Genomic DNA, 15,374 nt, shown 5'->3' on the forward strand with positions numbered 1-15,374 from the left:
TTGCCGATCTCGAAGGAGCTCGGGCGGTGATTGGGGCACTCTGAAAGTTCCTCAACGTCCTCCTCATCGGCTTCGGACACTTCTTGTGGCTGCACCTCGAGCTGCTCCTTGGGCTCCTCGAGTATGATGACTGGGTTCTCGGTTTACGATCCTGTATGATGCAATGTGCGTAAGTGCTTATGCAATCGGTGCATCGGATAAGATGAATACAATGGATATGCTTGAATGCAAGGTAGTCAACATCATCCAAGAACATATACTACAAGCACATGTCATCTACTGTATTCTCTTCTACTACTAATATGCTAAGTCAACACATCTTATTAAATGCTTCAAAGATACATCAAAGCTTCACTAATTTCTTAATCACACATAAAGCAACACTTGATTAAACCCTAATTAATAATAGGTTTGAATAGCAACATCTATTTTTATTGCTTAAAAAATCTTAGAAAATTACCATAGTACAGTACTACCCTAAGTAGTCTACCATCAGATTTTCATGGTAATTGAATGAGTGGATTAGCCTACACAAAAATAACAAGCTATGGCATGATTATGAACATGAAAATACTTTGTACTGTGAAAAGTGTCAAACAATAGAGGGAATGTTTTTCCTATGTTCTACACAGCAAATAATCACTGTACAAAAATTATCACATGCATGTTTTATACAAATTTTGCTCTCTAGCAAAAATAACAAAAATCAGCCATTAAAGGCACTTGAACTACACCTCATAATTTTTCTATAGTACATGCATGACACATATTTTTCCTAGAAAGTACATTACATAAGAAGATTAACAAACTTGGAATCATATTTTTCTGAAGCCTATAGGTTTTTCTACACATTTTTCAAGTTATCAGCAATATCAAGGATTAAATAAAGCTCTACCGAAAAGTATCTCAAAAATGACATGCAATATTTTTATCATGTAGATCTGGTGACAAGGAACCTAGCAAAATTTGTTTCAATAGATTTAGAGCAAATTTGAGTATACAAACATTTTTCAAATCATTTCTCTTTTCAAATAATAAAAGAAAACTAAAAACGAAATTTTCCTATTACTACTGGGCCGGCCCATGGAAACCAACTAGCCCACGGCCACATTTGGCCCGTGTAGACCGAGCGAAGGGGAGGGCGGTGGCCTAGCTTGGGGCCTCGGCCCAAGCCAGCCTGGCCTAGCTTGGTTGGGCAAAGGCCACGCCACGACGGCTGGGCCCTGCGGGTCAGCGACCGAGAGCAGGGGGAGACGGCATGCGACGGCACGGCGATGGTCGAGCTCGCCGATGGTGGCTCCTCCAACGAAACCGACGACACCTACACAATCTACATGACGAGCCGCGTTGAATAGTGCTACCGGTGAGACATAAGACCTAGCGAAGGGGGATCATCGCCGGTGATGGCGGCACGGCAGCACTCCGGCGCGAGAGGTCAGCGACAGCAAGCCATGACTGACTCAACCGAGCTCGGCATGAGCTACCGAGGGCCGCTACGGTGCTACCCAAGCAAGAATAGGGGGGCGAGAAGCCTCGGTGGCAGTTGGCCGCGTAGAGCTCCAACTCCGGCGAGACTCCATCATGGCGGGTGGAGGAGGAAACGGCCAATGTGCCCTTACCAAGACCCAATCGGTGCAGCCAAGGGGTGGAGGAGGTAGAGGAGGACACGGCGGAGCTGCTGACCGGCTGGCAGTCGCGTTTTTGCGGCGGCGAGAGAGCTAGGCTACGGTGGAGCTGCTTGGCACGGCTGCGGCTGCTGCGGAGACGAAGGAAGGAGACGAAGGAAAAGAAAAATGGACGGGCGAGCGGTTCTGGCAGGCACGCGGGGGCTTAAGGTGTGGCCAGCGGTGCCAGGACGGCCGCGGTGCGTGGCCTGCGCGGTTAGGTGACCGGCGACGCGCGACATACATGCGGCGGCGATGTTCTGAAATGGTCGGCACTATAGCTGCCGATTCAGCTAACCAACTGCGATTGGCAGCGAGTTTTCACCGGCCATTAACTCCTAAACCGTTGATCGTTAGCGAGAGAAATCAAAACGAAAGTTGTACACCTACATACCAGCTACAAAACTCATTTAGAGATCAAGGTCTAATTCGCAAAGGACAGAGAGTAAAATCAGGCCAAAGTCGAGTTCATGAAACTGAAAACTCGATTTTTGTACTTAGAAAATTTCTAAGTGTTGAACCCAACCCAAATTCTGACTTGTGGGCCCTTTTTGAGCATGTTGTGCATATTTTCATAACTTGGTTTCTAAACAAAGTTTTTTCCTTATAAAATTTGCTACAACTTTGTTTTAGGTTGCTCAGACATGCATAGATTCTAAGTTGTACTTTTTAAATAGTCAAACCAAAGAGTTCAGGAGTCAAAACTAGTCAAACCATGACTCGAAAACTCAATTAGGCAAAATGATCAACATGAACAGTGTTCCCAATGACCTTCTAAGTATAGCTAAGTTGTTAAAAAAATATATTTAGCCATACCACACATTGGTCACACAAGAATCAAGCACTGAATGCACTGAAACAGTGAAAAACAATTGAAATGTTACTTTTGTTTCATAGCCATGTTTCACATGTTTCATGATCTTGTTGCATCGTACTAACTAACTATGTTCCACAAAAGTGAGTTGCACATGTTGCACTTGGGTGCTGCACACTATTCATTCCACAAAAACAACACTCATGAAATATACAATATGTTGAAATGTTTCGATAACATGTTTCATGTGTTATAAGCTCATGAATGGATGAATGATGCTCATGTTCATGAAATGCAAGTGCAATTATGCAAGCCTAACACCAGGGGTGTTACAGCCTTCCCTCTTATAAAAATCTCATCCTGAGATTTGGGTTATGAACCATTTGTTATAAAAATATTCATAAGCTTTTTATAGATATTCTCCCGTTTCCCAAGTTGCATCTCCCTCATCATGATGATTCCACTGTATCTTATATGTTTTCACCACACTATTCTGAGTAGCACATTCTTTAGTGTCTAACACATGGACCGGTTGCTCACGATACACCAAATCTGATTTGAGATGGATGCCTCGAGGTTCTATTCCTTTCTCCGGAACACACAAACACTTCTTGAGATGTGATACATAGAAAACTAGGAAGACGGTACTCATGGTCTTAGGTAACTCTAACTTATAAGCTACTGGACCTCTTCTTTCCAAGATCTTGTATGGTCCTATGAATCTAGCGGCAAGCTTTCTTCGGACTCTAAACCTTTTCTTCTTCATTGGCGTGACCTTCAGATAAACATAGTCACCAACTTCAAACACAAGGGATCTCCTTCTGTCTGCATAACTTTTCTGACGTGATTGGGCCGCCTTCATATTTTGCTAAATAATATGAACTTTCTTCTCGGCTTCTTCTACAAAGTCAATGCCATAATACCTTCTATCTCCTGGCTCGACCCAATTTAATGGTGTTCTACATTTTTTGCCATACAAAGCTTCGAATGGAGCCATCTTGATGCTTTCTTGATAACTATTATTGTAAGCAAACTCAGCTAATGATAACCATGACTCCCATGATCCCTTAGAAGACAATACATAGGCTCTTAACATATCCTCCAAAATAGCATTCACTCATTTAGTCTGACCATCTGTCTGAGGATGATAAGCAGTACTATGAATCAAACTAGTTCCTAAGCCTTTGTGTAAATGTTCCCAAAAGTGAGCCATAAACTGGGGCCCTCTATCAGATACTATAGTCTTTGGTATACCATGCAACCTCACAATTTCTGCGATATACTTCTCGGCATATTGAGGTGGTCGATATTCTGTCTTAACAGGCAAGAAATGAGCGGTCTTGGTAAGACGGTCCACAATCACCCAAATCGAATCATGTCCCTTTTGAGTAGTGGGCAAACCCAAGATAAAATCCATACTTATATCATCCCACTTCCAACTAGGTATGGACAAAGGTTGCAACAAACTAGCAGGTTTCATATAAATGGCTTTCACTCTACAACATGTGTCACATCTAACGACATATGCTATAACTTCTTTCTTTATTTTGGTCCACCAATAACAAGGTCTCAGTTCTTGATACATCTTACTACTTCCCAGATGGATAGATAGCTTAGAAAGGTGAGCTTCATCCATGAGTTTATTCCTAAGCTCTCGATCCTTGGGAACCACAAGACGGTCGTCAAACCACAACACGCCCTATTCAACCACTTTAAAGTACTGAGACGACTTTTCTTTTATTTTCTCTTTGATGTGGAATATTCCCTTGTCGGTTTTCTGGCCTTCTATTATCTTACTCTCCAAATAGCAATTAATCTGAATACTATGTAACACAGCAGGATGCATCAGATCGAACCCATCTTCAAGTAATGGTTGCACATTCAAGTAATGTGACTTTCTGCTCAAAGCATCTGCCACTACATTGGCTTTTCTAGGATGATATTGCACATTCAAGTTGTAATCTTTGATCAATTCTAACCATCTACGCTGTCTTATGTTCAGCTCTGGTTGGGTAAAGATGTACTTAAGACTCTTATGATCTATGAAAATGTTGCATACATTACCAAGTAGATAATGTCTCCAAATTTTTAGGGCATGCACGACTACAGCAAGTTCAAGATCATGTGTTGGATAGTTGACCTCGTGCTTTCTCAATTGACGTGAGGCATAAGCAATGACTCTCCTTTCTTGCATAAGAACACAGCCCAATCCAGTTTTCGATACGTCGCAAAACACATCAAATGGTTTCTCAATATCTAGTTGTGCTAGAATAGGAGCAGTGGTCAACAGTTTCCGCAAAGTGTGGAAAGCTATTTCACACTCCTCTGTCCACACAAACTTGTGATCCTTCTGTAGCAGACTTATCATAGGCTTGGCAATCTTCGAGAAGTCTGGTATGAAATGACGGTAGTAACCGACTAGTCCTAAGAAACTTCTAATCTCAGGAATGGTGGTCGGTGCCTTCTAATCCATAACCTCTTGCACCTTACTTGGATCGACTAAAACTCCATTTTCTGATAGAATGTGACCAAGGAAAGGAACTTTCTTCAACCAGAATTCACATTTGCTAAACTTAGCATACAGTTGATGATCTCTAAGTCTGGTCAAGACAATTCTCAGATGCTCTTCATGATCCTTCTCGTTCTCGAAGTACACCAGAATGTCATCAATGAACACGACCACGAACTTATCCAATTCTGACATGAAAACTGTATTCATCAAAAACATAAAGTATGCAGGAGCATTTGTCAAGCCAAAGGACATGACAAGATACTCATACAACCCGTATCTGGTGGAAAATGCTGTTTTCGGTATATCTTGTGGCCTAATCTTGATCTGATGATAACTGGATCTCAAATCTATTTTTGAGAACACCTTAGCCTTGGCTAACTGGTCAAATAGAACATCAATATGAGGCAAGGGATACTTATTCTTGATGGTTACAGCGTTAAGTGGCCTGTAATCTACGCACATTCTCAACGTGCCCTCTTTCTTCTTCTTCTTCACAAACAAGGCGGAACATCCTCATTCAGACTTGCTTGGCCGGATAAACCCCTTTTTTGATAACTCTTCTAGTTGCTTCTTCAGCTCAACTAATTCATCGGGAGGCATCCGATAGGGTCTCCTTGAAATCGGAGCTGTTCCAGGGATTAACTCAATTCCAAACTCAATATCCCTATCTGGCGGAAGACCAGGTAGCTCATCGGGGAATACATCTGGAAACTCACACACTACCAGAATTTGATGAATAGGAATAACTTCAGTAGCACATGCAACACTCATAAGGTCTGTTCTCCGAGGTAATGGTACTTGGAAGGTACCTTCACCCAGGGGATCCTTAAGGGTAAGTACTTGACTTCTAGTATCTATGACTACTCCCCAATCCTTCATCTAATTCATCCCTATAATGACATCCAAAACTAGTCTAGGCATAACTATCAAGTTCACTCAAAACTTCCTGCTACCTAATTCAAGGGTTGCCCCTCGAACCATCCGGTTGGTCAAAACATCAGCCTCTGCTGAACTTATACGATAACCATAACCCAATTCTATGCATAGTTGTTCATGTTTCTGTGCAAATGCTTGACTCATAAAAGAATGTGATGATCTAGAATCAAATAGAACAACTGTAGGGTTTTCGTTGATAGGAAACTTACCAGCGGTTATGGGCTCTCCCTTAGGAATTTCATCCACAGTCATACTATGCACCCTAGCATTATAAGTCTGCTGCTTCTTCTTGGGTGGATAAGGACAAAACCATGAGAAGTGGCCGGGTTGGTCACAATTATAGCAGAGTCCCCTCACTGTCCCAGTAGATCCCACAGCTCCCTTGGAACTGCCTTGTACCACAGTTGCGGTTGCCTTGTTGGGCTGCACTGCTATCTTGTAAGGCTTCTGGGGTCCACGGAAATTCTGACTTCTCTACTGAGGTGGCCTGAACCTAGCGCCTGGTGCAGATGGACGATAGGGAGGACGACCTCCCGCATGTGCTCTTGTTTGTGATAGACCACCTTCTAGGGCTCTCTTGCGAGTCTTGGCTGTGGTGCTGGCGTTGTTGTTCTTTTCCTGCTTCAGACAATCGCTGATAAAGTCATTAAATCTAACACGGTTGTTGGTACCCACATGCTTCATCATCTTTGGATTGAGTCCCCTCTTGAAACTGGCGATTCTCTTAGCATCGGTGTCAACCATGTCGGGAGCATAACAACACAAGTTGTTGAAGGCATGCAAATATTACATCACGGTCTTGGTGCCCTAATTCAATGCCAAGAACTCTCCCAACTTCATCTCGGTCAGCCCGAGTGGAATATAAACTCCATGGAAGGCCTCAGCAAACTCTCTCCACGTAATCTAAGCATTTGGAGGGAAGGTTGTGCGATGGTGCTTCCTCCACATTCCCGCTGGTCCTTGCAACTGATGTGTAGCATACTCTGTTTTCAATACCTCAGTCATCCTCAACACACGGAATTTATCTTCCATAGTGTTGATCCATTCCTCAGCATCGAGTGGCTCTGTTGCTTCCTTGAATATTAGTGGCCTGGTGTCCATAAAATCTTTGAAGCTGCTATATTGATTCACCCCAATGCCACCACCCTGATTGTTACCACGTTGAACGTTGTTGGCGATGGTACGCAGAAAATCCTCCATGTTCTTCTAGGATTGTTCCGTGTTGTGCTGACTCCCGAGCAACTGTGCGAGGAACATCTCTGGGGTAAACGGGGGAGGAGGTGGCAAATGCGGTTCATGGGGAGGCTCATTGTTGTTACCGTGGTTTCCACCACCACCACCACTGGTCCCCGCACCGTTAGCACCAGTCTCAGTGGCCTCATATGTGGTACGGCGAGTGTTTGTCATCTGCATATTTCAGCAACAAGTAATGATTGAGTGAAGCTGTAATAATTGCGAGTGAAGGAAAAATTATGCCGTACTGAATTTACTAGAGAGAATAAATTCATACAATAAAACAGAGGCACAACAATCGCATCCCAATTAAAACAACATCACTAATCAAATTACTTCAACAGCAAACATCGCGTCCATACAACCAAATTGCCAGCATACATACACTGGACTTTTATGCGTTCAGATATCGCATTCTTAATCAAGTTCCAACCACATGCCAAGTCTCATAAGTTCGAAGCAAAATACATTAGGTTACATGCCAACAAAAGAAAGGTCATCGCGACAGGACCTAGATACTAGCGCAAGGCAACTAGCCTACTCCTCGGGGCCATCATCGGGATCAGAGACGTCACCATCGCCCCCAGGTGAAACTACAGGCTCATCCTCGTTGTCGTCGTCGATGTCCATGCCAGTGGCATCTAGAGGAGCATATGGGCCAACCCCATTGTAGAGCGTGTGAAACTCCTCGTGCAGGTTGACGTTGTACTCCTCTAGCTCATCGACCCTCTACAGCAGAAGGTCCCTCTTGTCCCAGGCTTCATTCCTTTCCTGAACCAACTGTCCAATCATGCGGTCTGCATTGTTGTTGGCTTGAGTCAACGTATGCACCCGCTGCATAGCTCTATCACCTCTCTCAACCGCCTGGTTCCACTGTAAGTTCATATCAGCCAACTGTTCCTACAAACTAGCTATAGCACGTGCCTGTCTCTTCTTCTGCTTTCTCCCCTTGAGCTTATCATGACTACATAAGCCAGTCAAAGTCCAGTAGGTACTCTCAAGACCCTCATATGCTCTGATGGCGGTGAACATAGCACTCATAGCCTGATTGTCGCTAGCCTGTCCCTCAGCTGAACCTCTGACCAAGGCACTTCCCTGAGGCTGAACCCAAATAGCATCACAAGGATCATCCCTAGGAAAGGTGCTAGCTAGAGCTGCTGCAAGCTCACTGGGAAATATGCTCATGATGTCCCTGATGACACGGAAAGCTGCTCCCTCTGTACCCTCAGCAGGAGTGCGACCCTCAAACTCTAAGTGCCAACCATCCCAATCTAGGGCATCACCAAGAGCAGGAACCGTGATCTCTACCACTGCAAGTCCATCCTCTACTAACTGGCTCTCATTCCAAGAGTACACCGGCTCTTGACCCTCTAGGTACCCCACATCATGGAGCACTCTCCAAAGCAAGGTCAGCATGCCAAACTCGCTCAAGAAGGTGTCCGTGGTGTGGTGCTCCCTCAGGGCCAACGGACGTCGAGGTGCTCTTCCTCCGGTGGACTTACGGGCGGTCTGCTTCGTGCGGGCCATCTGTAGCAAAAGTTCTTTTATTACCCTATGGAAACATATTTTATGTGATACAACTTTTATCAAAATAAGATAATCAATTTATAAGGGGAGGAATGCATGACATGAATGAAATGCACAAGTAATATGATGTATGTACATGTCGTACGTTCTCACAAACTTATGAAATAAATAATTTCTAGCGACGAATTCGGTGGCATACAAACGATCTCTCAAATACGTAGTTAATATGTTCTACACGATAGCATTGTTATGTACCTGCAGAAGATTCATTTCAGCCCAATTCCTAATGAATGCATAAAAGCAGTAAATTTTATCTACATGCTCTACACGAATCCCCAGATACGTGTACAATGGTAGTAACTACCCGAACCATTGTCCTATTGACGGCATCGCCTCAACAAACGGAAGACCCACACATGAGATACCTTTGTAAAACATACGTAGAACATGTAATTACTCCAACATCATATAAGCATTCACCCTAGATCGGTGGTGTATCCAATCATGCTCTCACAACTCACACTTACCGAGGCATAGAGGCAATTGATCCATACACTATCACTCAAACAAGTGGCACTTATACAATAGCACGCCGTATGAGCGACAAAAGAGAAATATGATGCAAGAACCCCAAGTCAGTACTTAATTAAGCCACCTAGAGTCCTTAACTAGGCATAAAGGATATGACCACTAGCACACTTTTTAGTTTGGAAATCATGTTTTCAAATGCTTTTTTGTTTTAAATACACTTGTGAACAGTAACACGCTGAAAGGTCCTTGTTTGGTTTTGGTAATTGAGTGACAACTTAGGTGGACTAATTGTGTTTATGTGAGATACACAGGTGATTAGTCCACAGGTACATGTGTGTGAGCAACATATGCCATGGAGGTGAAAATGGCTTGAAGATGTTGCAAAGCTCACACATGTGATGATGAAGGAGCTTAAATGCACATGAGACATGACATTGAGTCATGTGATCAAGGTGGAGAAGATCAAGACAAGACTTGGCTTGATGGACCGGTTGCAAGCGTGAAGGGCAAGTCGAAGGCTTTGGAGTGATGGACCGCGTGGCGGTGAAGCTTGAGCATGACTTGGCGCCGATGGACGATGGCAATGGTGAAGAGCAAGTAGAGTCAAGATCGATGAACCAATATGATCATGTGATGATATGAAGTGGATCATATCATTGTTGATCATGTTGGTGCATGTGTTGCATCAACATTGAAGGAGATGGAATGGAATACGCAAGGCAAAGGTATAACCTAGGGCATTTCATTTCACCGGTCATAGGTGTGTAGAGAAGTTTATGACCGGGTTTAGGATAGATGGCCGTACTATCAAGAGGGGCAAACTTGTTTGCATATCGGTCATCTAGTGCCACTCGAGTGATCTAACTTTGCATTGTCGCTAGGATCGAGTGGCGTGGCAAGTTGAGTGGCTAACATCCTTTGGGAAATGATTGTGAAAATGCTAACACACATACACATGGTGGTGTACACTTGATGGTGTTGGCACATTTACAAAGGCGGTGGTGTTTGTAGGGGTGAGATGGGTTTGGGTCCCTCTCTCCCTCCCGCTGAGCTTGCTCGGCGGGATTCGGCGCTTTCAGGAAAATGGAATGTCTATTTTCTATTGCGCTGGATGCAAATTCTTGTGGTTAGCACACTTGAACAAGAGTGAAGAAAATGGAGAAGATGCTGGCATCGGTCAACTGACCAGACGCTGGATCTGAATGCACCGGACGCTGGCAGGCTGCGTCCGGTCGCGCTGACGTACGGTGACGCAGTAGCTGGAGAGTGACCGGACGCTGGCTGCGTCCGATCGCGTTCGACCGGACGCGTCCGGTCATGCTCGGGAGCTTACTGGAAACGACCAGACGCTGGGGGTTCAGCGTCCGGTCAGTTGAAGCTGGAGCGTCCGGTCAGGTCAAGTGACCGTTGGAACCGGGACACGTGGTCGTCTGTGGGTGACCGGACGCTGAGGTCCAGCGTCCGGTCAACACGACCGGAGCGTCCGGTCGGCCCGACCGTTGCCCAGTGAAGGGGTAACGGCTAGTTTAGCCCTTGGGGCTATAAATAGAAGTGGCCTTCGGCCATGGCTGGTGTGGAGCACCTCAAGGGACTTAGTGTCCATGCTTGTGAGTGCTTGGGAGCCCTCCATCACACATATACTTGATAGTGATCATTCGATTATGTGAGTGAGCGATTCTAGTGCGATTGCATCGTGAGGTTGCATCGAGTGGCACTAGGTGATCGAGTTGCAAGCCGGTGGTGCTTGTTACTCTTGGAGGTTGCCACCTCCTAGACGGCTTGGTGGTGGTCTCCGTCGAAGCGCGCAAGAAGCTTGTGCGGCGCTCCGGAGAAGTGCTTGTGAGGGGCATTGTGCTCGCCCCGTGGGAGCCGCGAAGAGCAACTCTAGTAAAGCGTGTCATTGAGCTACCCTCACTCAAGGGGTAGGTTCTTGCAGCGCCCAACGTGCGGGCTTAGCGGGTGATGCTAATTAGCCGCCGAACCACCAAGTGAGCGGTCGACACAACGGGGACTAGCGTGTTGGCAAACACGTGAACCTCGGGAGAAAAATCATCGTATCAACCTTGTTCTTCCCGTTGGTTTGCATCCCCGTTACACAAGCTTGCGTTTACATTCATATACATTAAGCTTGTGTTGTTGCTCTTGTAATTAGATAGCTTGTGTAGCTTGCTAATTACCTTCTTGCTTGTGTAGCATAGAAGTAGCTCCCTTGCGTGCCTAATTTGGTTTTAGTAACCTTGTTAGTCACATTGCTTAGTTTGTGTAGCTAAGTATTTGAACTCTCTAATTAGGCATTGGTTGCCTTGTTATTGAGCATTGCTAGTGAGCATCGTTAGCTTTGTGCTTTTGCTTACTAGCATGTGTAGGAGCTTCCTTGTTGCTTAAAGTACTAATGGCATAGGTTTGTGTAACCTTGCTCCTAGAATTGTTTAGGAGAGCTCTAACTAGCCCGGCACCTTTGTTGCATAATTGTTATCTTTGCAAGGTGCTAGTGAATATATATAGTGGGGTATAGTCTTGGCTAGACCGATAGTTTTAATTCCGCATTTGTATCGGTTAGCCAACGCGATTAATTTTAGAAAAGACTATTCACCCCCCCTCTAGTCGCCATCTCGACCCTTCACACGCTAAACCATTCTCGGATGCCAGCTGTAACAGAACTGACCAATTATACGAAATTAAGTAAGAAAATCATCCATCAGAGCAGACGATTTAGCAAACTTAAGCCCGTATAACCCGGTAGTCCGTGAAATCACGAAGGATTTCAAACCAACTCACATCCTAGCCAAGATCGTAATAAGTTTAGCGGTCACCATCACATATTACATAAAAGTTCGCATCACAGATACAGCAGAGTTTAAACATAGTTATTACAAAACGAGTTCAAATAGAAGTAGCGGAAGCCATTTGTTTAAAACCCCACACACTCACACAGAGTTCAAATACAGTGCTAGCTAATGATCATCTCCAACAAAAGCATCAGACGAGACATAAAGAATGACCATGCCCATGGTCCTAAGCATCACCCATCGTAGGATAAAGGAAGTTGATATAGTAGCCGTAATACATCTGCCCATCTGCAACAAGTGGGAATAAAACCCTAAGTACGAGAAGGTACTCAGCTAGACTTACCCGTCATAACCGAAAATAAGTGACACCAAGAATTATGAAGGGCTTTATAGTAGGGTAGCTGACTTATTTGCAAAAATAAGCATTTTTAGCATTTCAAGAACCTTTCTAAAAGCATTATTGCCAAATTAATTATTTATAACCTGTCGACTAGATTTGCACCTACACTAGAGCAAACATGTGATTAAGCCAATAATGATAACCAATGATCATTAACAACTTCTATATTGTCATATTCATTATAACTGTCCAAGTGTTCCATCAACGTTACTACGATGAAGTAACTCAAGTCAAGTGCTCACTATCCAGGAGCGATGGCGATTCGAATCAATTCCTAACCAGCTGGTGATTTATTCCTTACATAAACCTCACTCACCCGCTAAAGTGAGGTATCGGTCACCGAGTCAACTATCTAGGAATCTCGAGTTTGCCAGGAACCACATGTACCCGGGGGCCGACCGACTGCACTTTGGTCTTATCATCTCGCTCCCGTGTCCTACCACACCTGCTCCGGCACAGTGCGCTGTGGGCAATCTACTCGGCCCGAATAATCTCTTATCATCTCGCCCCCCGTGTCCTACCACACCTGCTCCGGCACAATGCGCTATGGGCAATCTACTCGGCCCGAATAATCTCCCAGCTTCATAGTCATACCATTTAACACTTAGTTAACACTTAGTTATACCATGACTTCATAGTCATCCAAGCAGATCCAGGTAACCACCTATAGCTCGCAAGTGACAGAAAATCACCCGACTTCTATCGGTCTAAGCTAGCTAAGCATTGACTCGACTGTGGATACCAGGGTAACAAGGATATAGTATAACAAAGGTAGACAAGGTGTAATGCAGCAACGGTTGCAAACAATTCCTGAACATACTGCATCAATTAAAGTAAAGCAGTTAATTAACAATTTGCAAACCGGGGAGAAAATGCTCCGGGGCTTGCCTCTCTCGAAGGAGCTCGGGCGGTGATCGGGGCACTCCAGAAGTTCCTCAACGTTCTCCTTGTCGGCTTTGGGCACTTCCTACGGCTGCACCTCAAGCTGCTCCTCGGGCTCCTCAGGTATGACAACTGGGTTCTCGGTTTGCGATCCTGTATGATACAATGTGCGTAAGTGCTTATGCAATCGGTGCATCGGATGAGATGAATACAATAGATATGCTTGAATGCAAGGTAGTCAACATCATCCAAGAACATATACTACAAGCACATGTCATCTACTGCATTCTCTTCTACTACTAATATGCTAAGTCAACACATCTTATTAAATGCTTCAAAGATACACCAAAGCTTCACTAATTTCTTAATCAAACATAAAGCAACACTTGATTAAACCCTAATTAATAATAGGTTTGAATAGCAACAACTATTTTTATTGCTTAGAAAAATCTTAGAAAATTACCATAGTATAGTACTACCCTAAGTAGTCTACCATCAGATTTTCATGGTAATTGAATGAGTGGATTAGCCTACACAAAAATAACAAGCTATGGCATGATTATGAACATGAAAATACTTTGTACTATGAAAAGTGTCAAACAATAGAGGGAATATTTTTCCTATGTTCTACACAACAAATAATCACTGTACAAAAATTATCACATGCATATTTTATACAAATTTTGCTCTCTAGCAAAAATAACAAAAATCAGCCATTAAAGGCACTTGAACTACACCTCATAATTTTTCTACAGTACATGCATGACATATATTTTTCCTAGGAAGTACATTACATAAGAAGATTAACAAACTTAGAATCATATTTTTCTGAAGCCTATAGGTTTTTCTACACATTTTTCAAGTTATCAGCAATATCAAGGATTAAATAAAGCTCTACCGAAAAGTATCTCAAAAATGACATGCAATATTTTTATCATGTAGATCTGGTGACAAGGAACCTAGCAAAATTTATTTCAACAAATTTAGAGCAAATTTGAGTATACAAACATTTTCCAAATTATTTCTCTTTCCAAATAATAAAAGAAAACTGAAAACGAAATTTTCCTATTACTACTGGGCCGGCCCATGGAAACCAACTGGCCGACGGCCACATTCGGGCCGCGCAGACCGAGCGAAGGGGAGGGCAGTGGCCTGGCTCGGGGCCTCGGCCCAAGCTAGCCTGGCCCAGCTCGGCCGGGCAAAGCCCACGCCACTGTGGCTGGGCCCTACGGGTCAGTGACCGAGAGCAGGGGGAGACGGCATGCGACGACGCGGCGATGGTTGAGCTCGCCGATGGTGGCTTCTCTAGCGAAACCGACGGCACCTACATGATCTACGTGATGAGTCGCATTGAATGGTGCTACCGGCGAGACCTAAGACCTAGCGAAGGGGGCTCGTCGCCGGTGATGGCGGCACGACAGCGCTCCGGCGTGAGACGTCGGTGATAGCAAGCCATGACTGACTCAACCGAGCTCGGCATGAGCTACCGGGGGCCGCTATGGTGCTACCCAAGCAAGAATAGGGGGGACGAGAAGCCTTGGTGGCAGTTGGCCGCGTAGAGCTTCAACTCCGGCGAGACTCCATCATGGCGGGTGGTGGAGGAAATGGCCAATGTGCCCTTACCAAGACCCAATCGGTGCAGCCAAGGGGTGGAGGAGGTAGAGGACACGGCGGAGCTGCTGACCGGCTAGCAGTCGCATTTTTACGGCGGCGAGAGAGCTAGGCTGCGGCGGAGCTGCTTGGCACGGCTGCGGCTGCTGTGGAGACGAAGGAAAAGAAAAATGGACAGGCGAGCGGTTCTGGCAGGCGCGCAGGGGCTTAAGGCATGGCCAGCGGTGCTAGGACGGCCACGGCGCATGGCCTGCGTGGTCAGGCGACCGGCGACGCGTGGCATACACGCGGCGGCGATGTTCTGAAACGGTCGGCACTGTAGCTGCCGATTCAGCTAACCAACTACGACTGACAGCGAGTTTTCACCGGCCATTAACTCCTAAACCGTTGATCGTTAGCGAGAGAAATCAAAACGAAAGTTGTACACCTACATACCAGCTACAAAACTCATTTAGAGATCAAGGTCTAATTCGCA

The sequence above is a fragment of the Miscanthus floridulus genome, chromosome 15 (genome assembly GCF_019320115.1).
Source record: "Miscanthus floridulus cultivar M001 chromosome 15, ASM1932011v1, whole genome shotgun sequence".
In the NCBI taxonomy this organism is placed as follows: domain Eukaryota; kingdom Viridiplantae; phylum Streptophyta; class Magnoliopsida; order Poales; family Poaceae; genus Miscanthus; species Miscanthus floridulus.